Source organism: Pan troglodytes, chromosome 4 (genome assembly GCF_028858775.2).
Source record: "Pan troglodytes isolate AG18354 chromosome 4, NHGRI_mPanTro3-v2.0_pri, whole genome shotgun sequence".
Lineage (NCBI taxonomy): Eukaryota > Metazoa > Chordata > Mammalia > Primates > Hominidae > Pan > Pan troglodytes.
The window spans coordinates 60,414,772-60,436,283 of NC_072402.2; the positions used below are offsets into that span (position 1 = coordinate 60,414,772).

A 21,512-nucleotide genomic window follows, 5' to 3' on the forward strand; every position below is an offset into this window, starting at 1 on the left:
CTAAAATCTAAGAATTAGAGATTTGTGCATAACTGCTGGGATACTTGCTCTTTGATCATTGCTCAAATTCCAGCCCATACTTGCTCAGTCCTAACTTTGAGCTTCTTTAGAGATTGGTCCGAATCTCTCACCCTTACATCTTGGACAAGGTGGCAACAGTCACTACAAAATTTTGTGTGAAATCTCTAGATCTTAAATGTCTGTGACAAATGTTAAGAAATTGTGTGTCAAGCAAAATACTTTAGAGGCCAATGGGCCACATGTTTTTGATATCAAGAGATTACACACAAAATTTGTTTTCTAGCTTCTTTTGAAAAATCAGAATTGGGAAGATGTATTCATGAGTGACTGCTGCCCCCTTTGGTTGGGACTCGTTCCTTCAGGTTCATTACATGGTCATCAATAACCATTTCCTTGGTCCCTGCTTTGTCTTGTCTGGACTCTAAGCATTTGAATTTTTAGTATTATAAGAAAACTTAATACTTTACTATCAGTCACCACATACATGTGTTTCTATCTGTACTACGACTTATTAAAAGCCTTTTTTCAATAGCCTCCATTTTGGAGGGGGGGATTTCAACTGGTGCCTAGACTAGCAAGGATTTGTTTATAACAGAGTCTGTGCTTATGAGGAGAATACAAAGGGCGGATAATTTCAGCTTGTCAGCTTGAATATGTTATATTTATACAAATAACAGGCTTTTGAGTTTTCCTAGATTACATCTATTTACAGAAGGCTGTAATCAAGGTTTAGCAGCATATTTTCAGGAATTCTTTGGTGCATATTTTCTCAAAAGATACTACCAGGACAGTTTCGTGACACTAATAATAGTTTTATAGAAATGATTTGTCATGTTGTTTTTAATGGCCTGCCACCTCCTTTTAAAATCTTTTTGAATCTGTCTATTCCTAAGCAGGTAATAATATTCTATTATTGTTGATACTTGGAGATGTAATCTTCAAATAATTAAATGATTCAAAAATTGTTGTAGCAATGTTTACAGGAGGATGTTTTTCATACTGGGACAGGCAATCACATTTTTATGTTGGTAAGATTGTGTACATCTAGGGATTGGTATTCAGATCTTGATTTATATTCTCTATATTGAAAAGGTATGAGCAAAGAGATTTTTTTTCCTTTGTGAATTTTGCAATTTTAATTTCATTTGGAATGCTCTAAGGAGGTGTGTTCGTTATAATTTTTGTTTGCAGCCCCAAACTGTAAACTGACCTAGGAAAAAAAGGGGTAAGTGCAACTTTAGGCAGTTCTGTATTCAGAGGCACGAGCGACATCATTCAGCTGACTTGCTTACCTAACCCCGTTTTCAGGTCCGCCTCATTCTATGCTGTCTCCATCTTCAGACGAGGCTTCCCTTCCTGGTGGCAAGATGGCTGCCGGGAGCTCTGCGTTTGCATTCTGGCCTCTCAGCAACCCTTCCAAGAAAATATTTGTTCCCAGTAGTTTCAACAGAAGTCTTATTCTAGAGTCTCATTTTCTCTGATTGTCTTGGCTTAGGTTATGTGTCCTATTCATGAACAGACCCTGTGACCAGGAGGGTTTATGAGACTATGATTGGCCAGGCCTACATCCATGCTTATCTTTGGAGTTTGAGGTTGCTCATCCCGGCCCAAACCACGTGGACTGAGTGAGAGTAAGTGGTCCCCTAGGACTAATCAAGGCACTGTTGAAGAAGAAAAGTATAGAAGGCCTTTCCCTATGCAGGATTGTAAAAATACTTCCCTATATATTCCCTAAATATTTGTTATTATTGCTGTTATCATTATTACTTTACCATTTAGCCCTTCAAACCATCTGGATTTAACATGTAACTTATAACTTAATTGTGTGTGTGTGTGTGTGTGTGTGTACGTGTACAGGTTAAAAGTGATGCAGGAGAAGAGGAGGGGCACATAGGTCCCTCAGGAGGCATTGCTGGGCCATCTTGCTAATCGAGGCAGGTAAGGACACCCGGAATTGGGTGTTTACCCAGGCTGTGTGCAGTGTTTGACTAGGTCATTCAGCCCGATTTCTGCCTTTGTATGTGTCTCAGGCTATACGTGAGGCTATTCCTTTATACTTCTGTCAAGTCCTTTATGACTTAGATATTAAGATTAGCCTTAAAAGAAATACAGATTCAAAATTATTGCTCTAGTTGGTCCTCAAACTCAGTGGATGACAGAGCCCCCAGAAGTTATGGCATTCTTTCTGCAACATCCTGAAATCTTGAAAAAGGAGAACATTTAATATGACTTTTTGTCAATTTCAAGATGTGCTCATGTTTTTTAAACCTTAGGTGCTTGCTACATATCTTGTCTACACATGCCTATTATATAAGGAATCGGATTCAACACGGAATTATATAATTAGTTATTTTTAAGATGACCCACTCTCATGAGTCATAACAAAAAGTTGAATTATGTTTAATGTATTCTACTTAAGAAGGCAGCAAATTATATAATAAACACTATTATTTTACCTTTCATTGAGAGAGTATTATTTGAGAAGCACATTAAAAATCATGTGGTCTTGGAAAAAAGAACCCATGAGTAACTATAATTATCTCTATAGGTAAAGAAACAAAAGACAAAAAGGCTGAGTATATTACATTTTAGAAAGAATATTCTTATGTAGAGTGGTTTATTTCCTTATGATTCTGAATAATGACATACAGGGTGATATTTTTACTACCACAGCCATTGGATGAATTATATTTAGATTACTCTGGTAATCTGGATTAGGGATTTTTTAGATGTTAGGTTTTTTTAGGTAATCTAGGTTACCAGGGTAATCTAAATATAATTCTGGTACTGGTTGTTCTGCTGGCTTATTTTTTCTTTCTTTATGGACAGAACAGTATAAACATATGCAGGCTTATTTTTAGTAAAATAGTTAAGAATTGGGACTTTGATTAAGTATCATTATATAGTATTAAGCATCATTAATAATTCAGAAGTTTGGAGACTTTGTTAAAATGACTGTTTATTTATTGTCAGATTACTGATGGGATGTGAGTAATTTCAGAACTCATTTAGTACCATATCTAACTAGTACCGATTGAGTATTTTTTATCTGAAATGCGTGGGATCAGAAGTGTTTTGGCTTTTGGATTTTTGCAGATACTTTAACCGTTTGAGCATCCCCAATTCAAAAATCTGAAATCCCAAAACCTTCAATGAACACTTTCTTTGAGTGTCATGTTGACACTCACAAAATTTTGGATTTTGGAGCATTTCAGATTTCGGAGCTTTGTGGATTTCGGATTAGGGATCCTCAACTTGTACTTTGAGAGGATTTCAAATCATGAGAAGGGTCCTTATTGCGAAGGCCAGTCTTTCACATGTTCACCCAGTTTTTTGAGTGCCTGGCACAATGCTAGGCATTGAGGATTTGATGGTGAACCAGAAACTTCCTAGTCTAGATGGCAGGGAGTGGGAATGGTGTTGGTAAATTCCTAAATGAACACTTGCAATACAGTATGTTAGGCAACACAATCTTTTAGGTGTTGTAAAAAGGACATAAGTAGGTTTCTGTGCAAGCGTGGATCAACGATACTTGATGTACCTCACAGTGGGACTTTTGATCCTTTTTAATTTTGCAAGTGTCCCCACTCTACCTGCATGTATACTCAGACATGTGCTTGTGGAAAATATTTTTTAATTTGAAGTAAATTAAAATTTTGATGATTTAATGACACCTTTTGAGCCAACTGATGACTTGAATATTACAAAGCAAAAAAAAAATTATTGGTGATGTGTTTTTTTTTTTTTTTTAATTTTTGAGATAGAGTCTCGCTCTGTCGCCCAGGCTAGAGTGCAGTGGCGCGATCTCGGCTCACTGCAAGCTCCGCCTCCCGGGTTCACGCCATTCTCCTGCCTCAGCCTCCCGAGTAGCTGGGACTACAGGCGCCCACCACCACACCCGGCTAATTTTTTGTACTTTTAGTAGAGATGGGGTTTCACCGTGTTAGCCAGGATGGTCTCGATCTCCTGACCTCGTGATCCGCCTGCCTCGGCCTCCCAAAGTGCTGGGATTACAGGCCTGAGCCACCGCGCCCGGCCTATGATGTGTTAGAATTAAGTTCTACTCTCCAGTGTACAACAGTTCAAACAAGTTAGAAAGTTATTTCTGTCCCAGGGAAACAGACTTGCAGGTAAATAGTCTAGGGCTAGTATGGGGATTCCTAACCTTCCAGGACCCAGCCTCCCATCTTGTTGCTTCACCATCTGCAATGGTGGCTTAAACATCATTGTCCAAAATGGTTATTTGAGCTAAAGCTCAATAACAGTAGCTTAATTTCAGACAGTAGAAAGGAAGAAGAGCAAAAAATATGCCCCCATTTTTTAAGGAAACATTCTAGAATTTAACTTCTTTTTGCCCTCATATTTCAGAACATAGACATATGGTCACACTTAACTACAAGTGAGGCTGGAAAACACATAAGCCTATGTACTCAGTTCTCTTACTACAAAAGAGAGGAGAATATATATTGGGGAACCCCTGGCAGCCTCTTCTACAGGGACACAGACTCCCTTATGCCAATCCAGAGAAACCAAAGACTTACTGAGCATTTCTTTGAGGTGATTCTTTACTCACGTAAGTCTTAAGTGTATCATCTTAGCTACACTAACAATTGGGGGGTGGAAAAGAGTCTTTTCCAACTGATACATACCAATATTTTACTTCAGAAGAGATACCTGAACTGTATATTTCAGATGGCATTTTTAAAATCCAATGCCTAGGATAATAGGGTTAGTTACTTTTCCAAAAAAAAAAAATGGCATTCATAAAAGCCTTTTCGCTTGCCATTGCCCAAAGATAAGTCAATTTCCTATCTATTAATAGTTGTACAGCTAGTCTGTCTTTTTTGGATGTTATAAATTGACCTAAATGTCGTTTCCACCATGGAGGGTGCTAGAGGGATGGAGTCAAACACCTTTGATTGTAGAGTCAGAGGACCTCATCTGAGTCTTGATTCTGTCACTCACTAAACTGCTGTATTACTTAGAAGAGTCATTAATGGCTTAGTTCCCCATCAATGACTATAAAAGTGGCACCTTGGTATTTTACCTCAGGATGATTGCTATGGATTAGATTAGAAAACTCTTAACTTGAATGTCAAAATGAGTTCATTTCATCTCTGTCTTTGCCAGTCGTCAACATCAGGCCCCAAACCTTTGACAGAGTCAGTCTACCCTGAGTCAAGCGTTCCTGTTTCTGAGGATACCTTTTTAGCTCATGAAATGAGTTGATTACATTCTTTATTACAACAACCTGATCTGTTTCCTTTGCGAGTGATTTGGAAAACACTTTTCATTTAACCTTTACTCAAGGTTTTTCTTGTTCTTTGAAGTGACAGTTGGTCTGTGAAGTCGGCTTAATGTTGAAGTCAGGTTATTGAGTCAGAGCTGCTGAAGAATATAAACTTAAAGATGGCTTTAGAGATAGCCACTCATTCTAGTGCTCTATGTTCCTAAAAAATATTCTCTGGCGGAGTGATACAGGAAGAAAGGGGCATCCTGCGAGACTCAAATTCACAGACTTGACTTGGAGCTGGTTTTAGTAGTCAGGAAGGGTTCACTCACTGTCGGCTTCCTCAGGGTTCCAATGGTTGCTGGATTCTTTGTTATTCTTATTGTTTTTTGTGATTGTTGTGTGTATTAGGGCCAGGTTTAGGCTAAAGAGTATTTCAGGCTCGGAAGCTGGAGCTAGCAGTGCTGGGGTCACGTGCAGTGTTTCCAGGGCACAAAGGGTCAACCCCTGAATCTGGGCTTATAAAAAATTGAGTGACTTTGGCATGAAAAATTAAGTGACTGGGTTGCTCCCTCGTTTTCCATTCCCATTTTGTTTTTTAACTTTGTTAAACTCAGGGGTGGGGTAACCATAATGCCAGGAAGGATGTTGGGGAGTTAGTGATATGGAAAGAATGGTCAGATGCTTTCCTTCATCCTTTGAATGCTCTTCCCTGCCCCTAAAAATATAAAGATTTAAAAATTATTATTATAGTAAACGTCCTCTGGTACTCTTGTGGATTTGTTTTTTCTATTTAAAATTCAAATCCCAGTGGAATTATTTTAGAGTAAGTAGTGAAGTAGGGATGCAACTTTGCTTTTCCCCCTCATATGGTTAGTTGGTTGCCCAGCCCCATTTGGTGAGTCATCCATCTGTTTCCCACTTTTTGACATGCTACATTAACCATAGATACGACAGTGATCATTTTTGGCTAAAAAGTTATTTTTGAAGGTTTGGCAAATTCAAGACAAATTCTACAAAGGATCACCCACATTTCTTCTAGTCAGCTGAAGTGGTGCCCTCAGGTGGTAACAGTCTTAAAAACACAGTTTGCATTCTCTGTGCCAGGTTTCAGATTGTGTTATTCTTGATGCGTTTTTACTGACTTTATTAATAGTCTTCTTTCCTTTTAAATAGACAATACTAATTTACATAAAATGCTCCTGCTTTTTGTTATTCCCTGTGTGTACTTAGATGTATTCCCCCTTTTTGGTGTGTATATTGATCTACCTGTCTGATCATGCATTGTCAGCATGCTGTTTCTATTAAGATAATTGTATAATGTTCTAATACTTCAGGGTACTTCTCTACCAATAGGGAAGTTGTATTAGTCCATTCTCATGCTGCTAATAAAGACATACTAGAAACTGGGTAATTTATAAAGAAAAAGAGGTTTAGTGGACTCACAGTTCCACATGGCAGGTGAGGCCTCAGGAAACTTACAATCATGGCAGAATGGGAAGGGGTAGCAAAGGCATGCCTTACATGGCGGCAGGCAAGAGAGCATTTGCAGGGGAACTCCCCTTTATAAACCCACCAAATTTCTTGACACTTATTCACTATCACGAGAACAGCTGGGGAAAAACCCACTCCCATGATTCAATTACCTCCCACCAGGTCCCTCCTACAACACGTGGGGATTATGGGAGCTACAATTCAAGATGAGATTTGGGTGGGGACACAGCCAAACCATATCAGAAGTAAAAAGAGTGGAAAAGGAGAACAAACATTTCCTTTGTACACATCATTTTCACTCATGTTCCAATGATGTTGTATGGCCATACCTGGCTGCAAAGGAGTCTGGAAACTGCATTCTGTAGTTGAGTGGCTATGTGTCCAGCTAAATTTTATTCACAAGGAAGATACCAAGGTTCAGCATGCTCCGGTGGGACACTTTTCACTTTAGACAAATGTCTAAATACAAATATTAATGGAAGTAGGCTTAAAATAGATAAAAGATTAAAGAGTTTTAATTACTTGAAGAAAAGAAGGATTTTGTTTAAATGAATGTATGCACTGGGCAATATATGATTAGAGAGTGAAACACTGGCACATTATAAAGGACCAGTAGAATTTCACAGAAGTGTTGCCAATAGAAATTTATTTTTGGCCAGTCTGCTCCATCTACCTAAGCTGTTGACTTGAAGACATTGTGTGTTCAGATTAAAATGACAGACGAAGCATACATATTGTTTCTGTCTTTTTGCGTCTGATGCTCAAATTAAAATTGGATGAGTATGCTCCTTAGTGGTTGTAGTTTGGTAATACTACTGATTTGTGTGTGTGTGTGTGTGTGTGTGTGTGTCTGTGTTTAGTTTCAGTTCAAGTCGGCCACTTCCAGTTGAGATTAATAAAGCCAGTTATTCACTTAAAGTACCTGTACCCACCAGGCTGTATGGCTGAGGCTAGATCTATAAAAACTCAAAGCTAGAAAATGCTTCCATAACTATGACAGTATCTCAGCACTTCAGAAATTATAGAATTTGAGAGTTTAAAAAGGAACATAGTTATCCGATCAGACACTATCAGTTGGAAGGAGTAGCTGTCTCTGCCAGAGTTTTAAAGTGGCAGAGAGGATTTTATATACCACTTCAGCTTGCATTATCATCAGAGGAATCAGACATTGTGTTCTGGTGATAAAGGCATTTAAAAAATTTTCTTTTCCAGTCTAATGATTTAAAAACCAAATAGCTATATCAAATTTCTTATTGTTACTCAAACCTTTTAATGTCCTAGTTGATGAAATAACAATTCCCATTTCATACAGTGCTTTGAATTAATTATAACTGTAATTTCCTTAAAAATTCCATATTTGATTATTTTGAATTAAAAATGCTCACAGCATCTTAACAGTATAGAAGTATAGTCAAATGCCCTTCCATTATTTTTGCTACTAATGCATATTCCTTGCCAGAAATAACAAATGTTAATACTTTACTATAGCCCGGGGTGGTGGCTCACACCTGTAATCCCAGCACTTTGGGAAGCCAAGACAGGCAGATCATTTGAACCCAGGAGTTCGAGACCAGCCTGGGCAACAGGTTGAAGCCCTGTCTCTACAAAAATTATAAAAATTAGCTGGGTGTGGTGGCACATGCCTATATTCCCAGCTACTTGGGAGGCTGAGCCCAGGAGCAAGGCTGCAGTGAGGCATGAGCGAGCCACTGTACTCCAGCTTGGGTGACAGAGCGAGACCTTGTCTCAAAAAAAAAAAAAGGTTTAACTATAGAATTAACATGCATATGTGCTCATAAACACGGGTACACATGCGTACATTTTTTAAAACAAAAATTAGATCACGCCACCCGTTATTCTGTGACTACATTTTTTAGTTTAACCATATATTTCAGACTTCTTTCCATGTCATTACATTATTTTATCTGATAAGGTTGAGGGTATTTTTACACCGTTTTTCTTATGTCATCCTAGAGAAAGATGCATAGAATTAAATCCTCTTAACATTAACATACAGAGTTAAAAGTATACCCCAAGCATTGGTTCTTATCCTTCAAAGGTCCTTTTTCAGATTTTGTGAAGGCCATTGGAATGCCCAGGTTGTAAGTTGAGTGTAGTTTTAATATTTGGAAATTGAACTAATAATAATCCCAACTTTATCCATGTTAATGCTTCTATGTATTTAAAGTTATAAGTAGTTAATAAGACATAATTTGAACAGATTATTTTGGATAGCCGATGTATAATCAATTCATAGGAATTTAAGAAAGAAGTTTTTTGTGTGTGACCTCAGGTTCACTTTTGCATTTAGTTATGAACTACATTCAAACTAGATTTGGTTTCGCATTTTCTTAGCTCTTTTAAAAACATATTATCAAAAAATTAAAATTAATTTCCCTATGCTCATATATTATTATTTTATAATCTGTATTTTCTGGGACGGAGTTGTAATTGTTCTGACAATCCAATAAATTTATTTTGTGTTCTGTGAGCTTACAAGTCCACTAGAGGGTGCATTTTACTCTTTTTTGACACAGACAGAAATTTAAGTCCATAATTTTGTTTCACTTTCACAGAGCTAGTTGGGTTAACAGCTTTGGAAAGCAAAGTCCCTTAAATTCTTAAACATGGACACTAGGAGACTGTTGTACAAAAACATAATTCATTAGTATAAAGCAACCATATCATTATTAAAATAGTGGCCTTACCAGTGAATGCTATTGTAGGATGCAGAAGGGAGCACGGTGGGGTGGGGATGTCTAGGGAAGCTTCATGGGCAAGATGGGATCTGTAGTGTTCAAACACCTGGTGAAGTCAAACTTTTTGGTCTCAGGACCCCTTTACACCATTGATAATTATTAAGGCTCCCAAATAGCTTTTATTAATGTGGGTATTGATATTTAATGTTCTAGCAATTAAAATTTTTTTTTTTTACTAATGCATTTAAAAATAACAATAATAACGGGCCAGGCCTGGTGGCTCACGCCTGTAATCCCAGCACTTTGGGAGGCTGAAACGGGCGGATCACCTGATGCCAGGAGTTTGAGACCTGGCCAACATGGAGAAACCCCATCTCTACAAAAATAAAAAAATTAGCTGGGCTTGGTGGCACGCGCCTATAATCCCAGCTACTTGGGAAGCTGAGGCAGGACAATTGCTTGAATCAGGGAAGCAGAGGTTGCAGTGAGCTGAGATCTTGCCGTTGTACCAGCCTGGCAACAGAGCGAGACTGTCTCAAAAAATAAATAAAAATAAACCCATTACATGTTAATATGAATAACATTTAAATGAAAAAGAACTATATTTTCCAAAACAAAAATTAGTGAGAAAATGGCATTGTTTTACCTCTTTGCAGATCTTTTTAATGTCTGGGTTAATAGAGGGCAGCTAGAGTCTCATATTTGCCTCTGCATTTAATCTGTTGTATGTTTTGGTTAAAGTATGTGAAGAAAATTCAACCCCACGCAGCTATGAAGTTGGAAATGAATATTTTAATAGCCTTTTCTGATAATTGTGAGTAGTCTTCTGTGATTCTATATCTAAACAATCAAATGGTAGTTCCTTAGGGGCTAGTTGCCATGTGGAACCTGAAACCATATCAGTGAACTTATTCTAGTTAGTTATGTTAAAAGCCAGTAGTCTCTCTTGGACCTTGAAAGACTCTTTTGCTCAGGCATGACTTTGTAATATTACACATTGGTCTTGGAAAATATTGGTTCATCTAGTTATGCAAATCTTCCAAATGTTAACACAATATCAGTCTTGTAAATATGTCAAGTTCATGATGGCAGATACAAGTTTTCTAAGAATTTAATTTTCATTTGAAAGCTTGAATTTTATCACTGGCAACAAATACTAACAGTTGTTTTCCTTGAATTGACATGCCCACTTCATTTATTTTTAAGAAAATATCTGTGAAATACCCAAGTTCGAATAATTATAGTTTGCCTGTAAGTCATTTTTTCAAGTAAAAATGGTGTTCCATGAAAAGAGAAGTTAGTTAGGTTCACGAGTACTTTTCCTTGAGACAACCCTTAGACTTTTACATAGAGCAGAAATGTTTTGTATGTATTTCATCACACAGAATAGTAACGTGTCAAGATTTAATAAAATTGATAGTTTACTGCTTCATCAAGGCCATTTTTATGTAAAACACAATGGCAGCTGGTAGAGTTTGGTGCCACCAGCATGATTTGTGCTAAAGGGCCAGCAGTTTCACTCACTCACTCTCCATCAATGTTAATGCAAACACAATGCAAGAGGTAAATAATGTCTTAGTATGATGACATTAGTTTTGACCCTGCAGATCCTCTGAAAGGGTCTTGGGGACCCTCAGGAGTCCATGCACACATTGAAAACGGCTGGACTAGGAGAAGCATAGAACTGGGTGTTGTGAAGCCATTGCAAACAAGGATGGTGTATGAGGGCAGGGGTGAACATGAGTGTCAGCCAAACAAGGGGCTGAGGGTAGACTCCAGTTGATGGCTCTTGTGGGAATAGAGGAAATCAGAGGAGAAAAGAATGTGTCTTGAAGGCAGAGCAGACCTGAGAGGTCCCTGAACACAAGTTCTGAGAAGCAATTTTGTGGCTTTCCTGGTAGGTGGGCATGCGTCTTTAATTAAGCACCCCTGCCCTTCCCATTCTGCCCTGTTTCTCCCATATTTCTACCTGTTGGTTCTATTTTTACCCCCAAATGCAGCATAAGGCTCTGCTTTCTCCTGTGCAGCCTTTCAAATATGAACTTAGGGTCTTGAGGCCCAGTGGAAGGGAGCTTCGAATGTCAGAACAACTGGAAACTTTTTTCCATAGATAGTAAGGAGCCATTGCTTACTCTGGTCTCTCCTTCCCTTCCTGTTTTTCTGCCTACCTTTTTGAGAATGGCATTTGACAATGATATTTATTGAAAGAGCACTATGTATTAATAGTGCTCTTGGGTTATGTTAGGGATGCAGCCGTGAACAGACAGCCTCAGTACCTGCTGTCAAAGAGCCAAGAATCTAGTAAAGGATACAGGCAAATGTGGTCAGGATCATGGGAACATTTGGTGAGGGCCTCTAATCCCAGAGGGGAAAGGGCTTGCAGGTCAGATTGCAGGACTTTTTGGAAGAACTAAGACTATGGAGGCTGAGACTTAAAGAGTGAGGGGTTAGTTAAGCAAAAGGTATAGGGAGCCTAAGGAAAAGGAGAGGGTTCTGGAGAGGGCTCCACAAGGATTTGGATTTAGAGACAGCACATGAGCAGTCAGTGTGGCCGCAGTGTAGACTGCTAGGTGGTCAGGTCTTCACTTGAGATTGGAGAGGGAGTATGGACTGAATTGTGTCTCCCCAAGTTCATATGTTGAGGCTCTGTCCCCCAGTGACTACATTCGGAGATAGGGTCTATATGGAGGGAATTAGGGTTAAATGAGGTCTTAAAAGTGGGGCCCTAATCTGATACTACTAGTATCCTTATTTTAAAAACACCAGAAAGCTCCCTCACTTTCCACACTCATGCACCAAGGAAAGGCCATGTGAGGACAAAGTGATGGTTTGCTAGCCAGAAATAGAGCCCTCATCAGAAACTGAACCTTCTCAAACTTTGGTCTTGGACTTTCCGACCTGCAGAACTGTGAGAAAATACATTTCTGTTGTTTAAGCCACCCAGGATCTTGGTATTTTGTCGTGGTAGCCTAAGCTAAGATAAGGAGTTACCACCCAGAGAAGCTGATGAGCTCTGTCAGCCTTGTTAAGGAGCTTGGTTTTTATTTTGAGGGTTTTGGTGAGACATCAAAATATTGTAAGAAGCAGAGTGAAAGATTATTCAAGGTGAAGTGTGAGGGATGGATTGACTGGGGCTGTGCAGATAAGAGTGTTATGAGAGAGACAGAGAAGTGGCTGTTATAGGCTGGATGAGGGTGGCAGAAGTGGGCAGTGGGGATTGAGAGAAACTTGGTTTCGAGAAACAGTTTAATAGTTTCGTAGACTTGAAAATTGGTGACTGGATGGGTCAGTGAAGGAGAATGAGGAGTCAGGACTTCCAGGTTTCTAGGTGGGTGATCCTTGTTCACTGAACTAGAGAACAGCAGAGCAGCAAGTTGAGAGGAGCCAAGGGTGCATTCGGTTTTCAACATGATGAGTTTAATGTGTTTGTGGGATATCCAGGTGGAAACATTCCCCAAGCAACTGGCTTATACAGTGCTGCAGATCAGAAAGAGCAGGGGAAAGAGGGAGAGAGAGAAAGAGGAACAGAGAGTAGGAGAGAGAAATGGGCTACTGATCTAGGTAAAAATGCTATTAGTGAGATTCTCTAGTGGCAATGGCCAAATCACTTAATTCCTCTCAATATTTCTTTCATCTCCTGTAAAATAGAAATAGTATTTTTTTTGCTTACCTACCAAGCTGTTATATACTCAAAAATAAAACTAAAATAGAAAATATGGCAAAAGCACATTGTAACTACAAAGGACTGCACATATTTGAGTAATTTATTATACTGGGATCTAAGGGAAAATGCTGGATGCATAGCAACAAGAAAAAGGCCCTAGGGAGTGAGAACCTGGATGAGGGCGCACAGAGGGAGAGGACAGTATTACAGGGAAGACTTGCTCATACCTCACAGGGGAGGAGAGGGTCCAGATGACACCTTTTCCAAGTCCAGCTGGCTGGGAAAGTGATCATTTCTTTGAGAGAAATAGGAAAATCAAGAGCAGGAGCTGGTTCATTGGAAAGATATATATATATTTTTGACGTAGTCCCATGGCATTTGAGGAGACCGTATTGAGGCATCTGGGTGCATGTCTTTGGTGGTTGGGAAAGGCCATTCAGGACGTTCTCTTCTTGCTGCTTTGTGCTTTTTTGGTTCACCTTTTCTTTTCTTTTCATTCTTTCTTTTTCTTTTTCTTTTCTTTTCCTTTTTTTTTTTTTTTTTTTGAGATGGAATCTCACTCTGTCTCCAGGCTGGAGTGCAGTGGCGCGATCTGGGCTCACTGCAACCTCCGCCTGCCGGTTCAAGCGATTCTCCTGCTTCAGCCTCCCAAGTAGCTGGGACTACAGGCACCCGCCACCATGCCCAGCTAATTTTTGTATTTTTGGTAGAGACGGGATTTCATATTGGCCAGGCTGGTCTTGAACTCCTGACCTTGTGATCCACCTGCCTCAGCCTCCCGAAGTGCTGGGATTACAGGGGTGAGCAGAGCACTGCTCTAGAAATGTTTTTTGGGCAATGTAGAGTTAATTTTAAACAATGGAGTTTGAATGCCTGTAGGAAGCCATGTTCCTGGTCACCACAGGTCTCTCTTCAGTCTCCTTTACTCCCCGTATTGCTGCCTCACAGGCTTAGATTTTTCCCTGTCCTGAAGGCATTTATGAATCCAGGTTTAAAGTCACTGTGGACAATTTGGCGTCAAAGGGGAGAACGGGAAGTAAGATTGCCGATGGGGATCAGAATCGGCCAGAGCCAGTTGAGACCATGTCCCAGAGGGAGCCCCTGTGGTGTGGAGCAATGACCACAATTAAAATGTGTTTCAGTTTCCAAGCTCTTAGCTTGAGATATGCTAACCTAGACTCCTTCTTCCGAATAACAATAATCTTAAGATTATAATTTAATTGGAAGAAGCTAGGACAACAACAGGTGCACATAGATACTTAGCACAATAGTTGCTCATAATTTGGCAGGAGGAGCCTCGGGTTAGTGTATCTCAAGCTAAGATCTTGGTGACTTGTCTCTAAAACTGTCTGTTAGTAATGTTTTCCTTTTTTAAACTCTATTTTATTTCATTTTATACCAGATCTTCGTAATACTCCAGTACAGCAAATTCTGATTTGTGTGCTTGCTTTCATATCTCTCCTGTCTGATTCTGATGCAGGTACCCAAAGGATTTCTACAGTGTGTCCTTCACCCCACCAGCCACCAGGGGGCAGGCACATTCAGTCAATACTTTGACTATTACCATCTCAAGGTGCATGTTGTAACTGCTAGAAAAGAAAACAAAAATTAAAAAGAAAGACAAACTTTGAGATCTTGTTATAACTTGATGTCGTTAGCTGACCCAACAGGCTTTTGCTACTGTCCAAGCATTGTTTTCTAGGAAGGCTACAGTTGGATGATCTAGTGTAAAGGATATGTCACCATGGTTGAAGTCTTGCCAATAGCTCAGAGAATGTTTAATGAATTGAGACGACTCAGTCAAGCAGTGAGTAGTAAGAAAATCTGTGTGACTAGTGACAAGCAAAGTGGAAAGAGGGGCCCTTGTGTTCCTAGAGTGTCCCAGATGCCCCCCAGAAACATGGATTAGAATAAACCCCAGAAGTCTCTCACAGACACCTTAACATGCTTCTCCCGACAGGAAACATGTTATTTTCAGGGATGCTATGTTTGGTGCTTTTAAAGTAATACTATGATATCCTTTTAAAAATGCTCAGCTTCTTTAAAGGAGATTGAGGAATAAGGAAAACAGATCTCTTAAGTAAAGAATTCTTAGAATCCTTAAAATGAGATCCATGAGACTAGCGCAGTTTTCTTCCTGATTCCTGAAATTCATTAAAGGGAATATTTTTCTTACAATGAAAGTGAAGGTTGTGTTTTATTTACATGGGCTGGAGGAAAAGGATGAACAAATAAGCAAACTACTTGTGGAAGAGGTTAGAACTATTTCAGATAGCTATAAATTTTTATTGCAAAACCTCATAAAAACTCCAAGAAACAGTAATGGGGGAGGTGAGAATAACCTTATATCATAATTATTCATTGACTTCCTCTTTTGTTGTCTGGGTGGGTGGGGGTGGGGGTGTCAGTCCTCGTGGTAATAAGGACTTTAGAAGATGAGATTTCCTCAGTTATCTGAGTAAATTCACCTGTTTGAGCTAGTCCTGAATATTGAACCTATTCTGCCCCCTGGGTTTATGCAGAATTTGGTGATTTAGTTACAATTTTGGTTCAACACTTCTTTAGATTAGCAGTATGTATCTCAGGGAACCTTTTCAGATTGTAGTATTCTGTGATAAAATGTGGCTTGTCATAGAATATATTGCCAGGCTTAGTGGACACCAGGCTTTCTATAGATAATTTTTGTCCCCTTTGGCTCTTTTTTTAGGGATGTGAGATGTGTGAGGCAGAGACTGAAATTGTAATGTGTTTGGCACCAGGTGACCTTAGAAATTAGCTGTCTGATAATTTGCATTTCTGATAATTTTCATGTAAGGTGCCCAGGGTCCTCTGGCGTTACAGACATACAAGTCCCAAGTTTCCTTCTCTACTTTTATCTTGTCTTTCTCTTGGTTTGAGAAGTTGTTGTGGTTTTTTCCAACCCATCCTCTTATCTCCTGCTTCTGCCAGTCCAGTCTCTTCTCAGAAAAGGTGTTACTCTGTAGAAAATGTTAACTCCTTCTGCACACCCAGAGACCACTTACTGTTTTGTACCTACAGCTCTGAAATGATGATTCTGTCACTTTTGATTTCTGTAGACTCTGGGTTTTCTTGTCTTCTCATGAATTGTGAGCACACTGACAATTGTTCAATGTGCTCAAATGTGGAAAAGTTATCTCTTCTTTCAGTTGTAACTGAAGTATCCCTAAGGAATACCTACTGATGCTGCTTATCTTGCCTTATGTTTTAGCTGCCCTGTGTGACTTTGAGAATGACCCAGAAGTATTCAGGCCTTTCTGAACTGCGCTGTCTCCTGTGCATCTGGCCCTTGCAGTCATTCAGTTGGTGGGATTTAGTGGAAAGGGCTAAATTCTGGAGTGGGAGGGCCTTGGTTTCTGCCAGACTCAGCGTTTGAGCAAGTCTTCTGGCCCACAAGTCTCTATTTTTTCACTGATAAAAAGCCGCTCATAGTAATACCTGCCTCCCAGAGAGCCTGTGAGGATTAAGAGAGGTAATGGATATGAAAGAGCTGTGCAAAGGCAATGAGGTTAGGTCTTGTGTTAGTCATGCCACCTTGCTTGCTGCAGGAGGATGTGCTGTGGCTCACCTGTGCTTGAGCAAGCTGTGGAGGGATCCTGTCATCAGGCCTCCTCCTTCCCCAGTGTGTGAAGGGAGAAGGTGAGCTCAGACAACTTGGCCTCAGTGCTTACAGGAGCAGCGTTATTTCCTTCAGTTGTTACCAGTTACTTTGCCATGTTGTTTGAAATAGTGTATTAGTCTGTTCTCATGCTACTAATAAAGATATACCTGAGGCTGGGTGATTTATAAAGGAAAAAGTTTTAATTGACTCACAGTTCCACATGGCTAGGGAGGCCACACAATCATGGTGGAAAAGCAAGGGATGTCTTACATAGCGGCAGGCAAGAGAGAATTGAGAGACAAGTGAAAGGGGAAATCCCTTATAAGACCATCAGATCTCATGAGACTTATTCACTACCATGAGAACAGAATGGGAGAACCACCCCCATGATTCAGTTATCTCCCACTGGGCCCCTCCCACAACACTTGGGAATTATGGGAGCTACAGTTATTCAAGATGAGATTTGGGTGGAGACATAGCCACACCGTATCAGATGTGTTGAGTTGAAGAACAAAGAGTCAGGTCCTTGATTTTTGCTTCAGTTGAAGACATATAAATGGTGAAATGGCTTTTTCTGCTGTGGATTTTAAAGGTTTTACTCATTTTTTTAAATAACTTAGACTAAAAGCAAGGCATTATTTCTAATGAAAGATTATTTTTAACAGTCTTTGAAATTAGTCTATTCAGAAAGTTATATTTTTTCTGTTTCCCCCATTTTCTTCTCCTTTGGATCTCTTCCTCTTTGCCTAGCTTGGTCTTCTGATATTATCATAGCTAACCACGGCTTCCAGTGTCATGAATGGCTGGAGGCCTGGCCTCTCGATTCCAGGAATTTCTGCATTCCCTTTAATCAGCCAGCTTCAACCCTTTCCATGGCCTGGAAATGCCTCATTTCTAAGGATTCAAGCTTGGAGCTGTCTTCCAGTCACAGCCTTCTGTTCTTTCACTTACTCATTCCTTCAGTTCCTCTAAATGTGCTTGTTCCTCATCTTAAATCCAATTAACGGCCATTTTCCACCTGCCACTTTTCTTGTCACTCAGTCTCATCCTTCCTTCTCTGCTCAACCTTCAGGTCTTGACCTCCCCAGTCCACCGTGTCAGCTGTTGGCTCACTGGCATCCTTAGAATCCCTTGCCCTTTTAACTTCTGCTTTGCCCACTATTATGACTGCCTTCCCACTCCCCCCGTGTCTATATCCCAGGCCACTGAAAATCACTGGAGGAAATCACATTAGCCCAATCACATTGGGCTAAATGCTTAGTATTGATGTGTGCCACCTCCCTCTGCTGGAACCTCACTGCTCCTGGGAAAGTCCTTTTAGTTTTCGATCCTTCTTCACCCTGGGGTCCCATTTCCATCAGCTTTCCTTATTTTGCTAGTAATCTTGCTTCCTTTTTCAATGAGAAGGTAGATGGTAATCCAATTGAATTTCTTCAGCTCTCCTTTACACCTGAACCTTTGTCTGTATTTCCAGCCTACTTCTCACACTTGCTTCCCGATGCGATGATGTGTCCTTACTCCTTCCCAAGGTCAGCCTCCTCACTTTGGGCACCCTCTTGTCAGCTTCAGGGCCTTACACTGTGAATGAACTCTGCCACCTCCTCCCTGCCATCACTTTCTCCCTTTCCACAGACTTTCCTCCTTTTATCCTATGAGCTACTCAACTTTCCTGAAACCTTCGCTTCACAAGAGCCTCTCATTCCCTTAGTTACAAATTTCTCAAAGAACTGTCACTTCTTCCTACTGTCACTCTTCACCACCCAGTCATTCCTTAGCCCTCTGGCCAAGTAGTATCTTCTCCTGCTGTTCTGCTGGGACTCTTCTTGCAAGTCGGCAAGGACCTCTTTCCTAGTTGTCAAATAATCTACTTCTCACCATCTCCACCACGTTTGACATAGTTATCCACTCCAGCAGGTGTTAATGCTTAGTACATTTATGTTGAGTGGATGGATAAAGGCGCTTTGCTTCTCTCCGCTAGTCCCCATGACATGGTGCCATCTTTTTTTTCAGCTGCGGTCCCTCTGACCACTTCTTTTCAGTCTCTTTTTAAACCTGACTGAAATTTTGAGTTTCCCCATCTTGGCAGAAGGATGAAAAATCAGGGAATCTTAATTGAGTACCTACTGTGTGCCAAATGCTACCCTTTAGGGGCTTTAATTACGTTAACTTGTCTCATCTTTACAGCAACCCTATGAGGTATTGTTTGCCTCATTTTTAGAGAAAAAATTTGAACTTGAGGGAATTTAAGAATTCACCTATGTAACTATTAGTGGGAGAGGAGTTTGAATCCTGTTTGACTCCAGTGCCTTGATTTTCCCATTAGATTCACACAGGACTTGGGTTGAAATCACCTTTGTGTTTCTCAGTGCCCACCTGAGTGCTTGTGTACATTAACTGCACATATTTGAGAAGTCAATTTGTGATACTGCCTGTTCCTATGGCTTCAGTCTTTTTGCTTTTTTTTTTTAAAAAACATTGGCTTTTAAAAGACCACAAAAAGTAGTATGTGCTGTTGATAAAAATTCAAACAATAAAAGTTTCTTATAAAGTAAAAAAATGAATATTCTCTCCCTTCCCTTCCCACCACTCCCACTCTCAAGGGGTGGTGACAACTATCATTTTTACACTGATGATGTCCAGGTTTTCAGTTTCAGTCCCTAGATCCCTCTTGAGTTTCACAATCCAATATCTGAATGTTGAGCCCAGATGCTGATTTATAGTTATTTATATTTTTCCATATAATTTTCTGGACTCCCATAGTTGAGTCATTGAAAGTCTGTTGGATAGTGGATGTGAAATCAATTAATCAATCAACTGATTAATCTCTAATTCCGCCTATTGCATGTGTCTGTCCTGCTGGCCTCGCATACTTGGATTCTTCAAGATTAAATCCTCCTTCTTCCCTCCATCAGTTCCATTTCCTGTGCCTTATCTCAGTTGTGATGCCATCTGCCTTGTCATCCTTGTCTCATCCCCCTTCTTCACATTGCCATGCAGTCAGATGGTATCTCCTTTCAGTTGCATGCAGGGTCACCACAATGTGTTCCTACTGCCGCCTTTGGAGTTCAGCCCACATATCCTCTGGCTTGGACGGTTACCCCAGCCTCCTCGTGATTGCCTTCGCCCCTCCTCACTCCACTCTGCTGAGTCTTAACTTTATAAAACCTAACTTTCATTGTGTCCCTGCGTTGTATGGCCACAAGCACACAACATCCTAATATGATGTAAGCTCTGGCATGTCTGTTTGTGGATGATGCCCTGAATTTTTATTCTCCTGCTTGTACTGATGCGTACTTTTTGCTCTGAATGCAGCCAACATTCAAGGTGCTGCTCAAGTGCCACAGCATTCTTATAACCTGCTCCTGACGTGCCTCCAGTACTCAAGTCAAGGAAGCTCTTCCCAACCCCGGCGCTCTCATAATTGCCATTTGTTCTCAGTATTCAGTCCATTCTGCCTTGTGTTAAGTTTGTTGTTCAGACCGACTGTGGAGGTAGATTGTAAATTTTTCAAGATGACCATGTTGCAAGTATTTTTATGCCATTTGATTGGTACATAGTAAGTTCTTAGTCATATGCTATTTGGATCTATTTTCTTGAAGCTCTGATTTGAGAATCATAAAATTGATTATTTTATTGTTATTTTCATATTTAGATAATGCTGTTACCAAGGTTATCTGTGAAAGCCCCAATAATCTATCTAATAGAAGTTTATGCCTAGTGGGCCAAATAGTTTGTCAATTGTCAATCAACCTGTAGACCCTTTTCTATCTCTAAAATGACCTATTTAAAGAAACTCTGGGATCGCATTCAACTTTAGCTCCTAAACCACAGCCTACTGTGTGCGAACTCTAAAACGCCACAAGAAAGCTACCGTTAAATTATTGAAAATATTCTTTAATAACGAATTTTAGTTCTTTAAATCTCTGCATTTTAACAAATCTGAACACAAACATATCCTAGGTGGTCTTTTTTAACCAAGCCGTTTTGGACATAATTTTTTTACATGATGTAAATTTTAATAAAAAATATAAGTAGTTTATTTATTTATTTTTTTACATGGTGGGAGGATGGTTTAGTGTTCTCATGAAAGGAGGAGGGAGGACATTTACCCTTCCATGGTCACTGCCTTTTAATAACATGATGTGTGATAATTTTAAGGCCCAGTTTGACTATCAAGTAACTTGTCTCCTTGCCGAGGCTGGCGGATCATGAGGTCAGGAGTTCTAGACTAGCCTGGCCAATATGGTGAAACCCTGTCTCTTAAAAAAAAAAAAAAAAAAAAAAAAGCCAGGCATAGTGACGCGTGCCTGTAGTCCTGGCTACTTGGGAGGCTGAGGCAGAAGAATCACTAGAACCCGGGAGGCGGAGGTTGCAGTCAGCCGAGATTGGGCCGCTGCACTCTTGGGCGACAGACTGAGACTCCGTCTCAAAAAAAATAAAAAATAAAAAAAGTATTATACCTTAAGCCAAGGCTTGAGATAAAGGTGTGGGGAAGAGTTTTCCCATTTTTCACTAGAGCCCTCCAGTTTTTTCCCACAGTAACTGAGTGGGTGAACAGTTTCCTACTGCTCCTCCACCCTGGGAAGATCAAGAGAACCCGAGAGTGGAATGGGAAAGAAGGAATCCTTATCCCTGCTCCTCCCCTCACCCCATTCCCTACCTTCTAACAGCACAAATACTTTCATACCATTTAAGGTGATGATTTTACGTGCTTGTATGACGAGCATAGCTTTGATTTATTGCTGACCAGCAGTGTCAGTGTTAACCTAGACGAGAAGCTCCTAG

General features: G+C 40.0%; 1 protein-coding gene across 4 annotated transcripts in view; it reads left to right on the top strand.

The window, feature by feature from the left end:
- Positions 1-21,512, top strand: part of ARL15 (ADP ribosylation factor like GTPase 15) — a 429,148-nt gene that overhangs the window by 66,652 nt on the left and 340,984 nt on the right. Inside the window, exon 1 of one of the 4 annotated variants that reach the window (XR_010157239.1) lies at positions 1-21,512. This exon is cut by the window's left edge and continues 38,279 nt beyond it; it is cut by the window's right edge and continues 47,920 nt beyond it. The exons of the other annotated variants lie outside the window; for them this stretch is intronic. The gene's annotated coding sequence lies outside the window, so the exon portion shown is untranslated. 4 annotated transcript variants of the gene reach the window in all.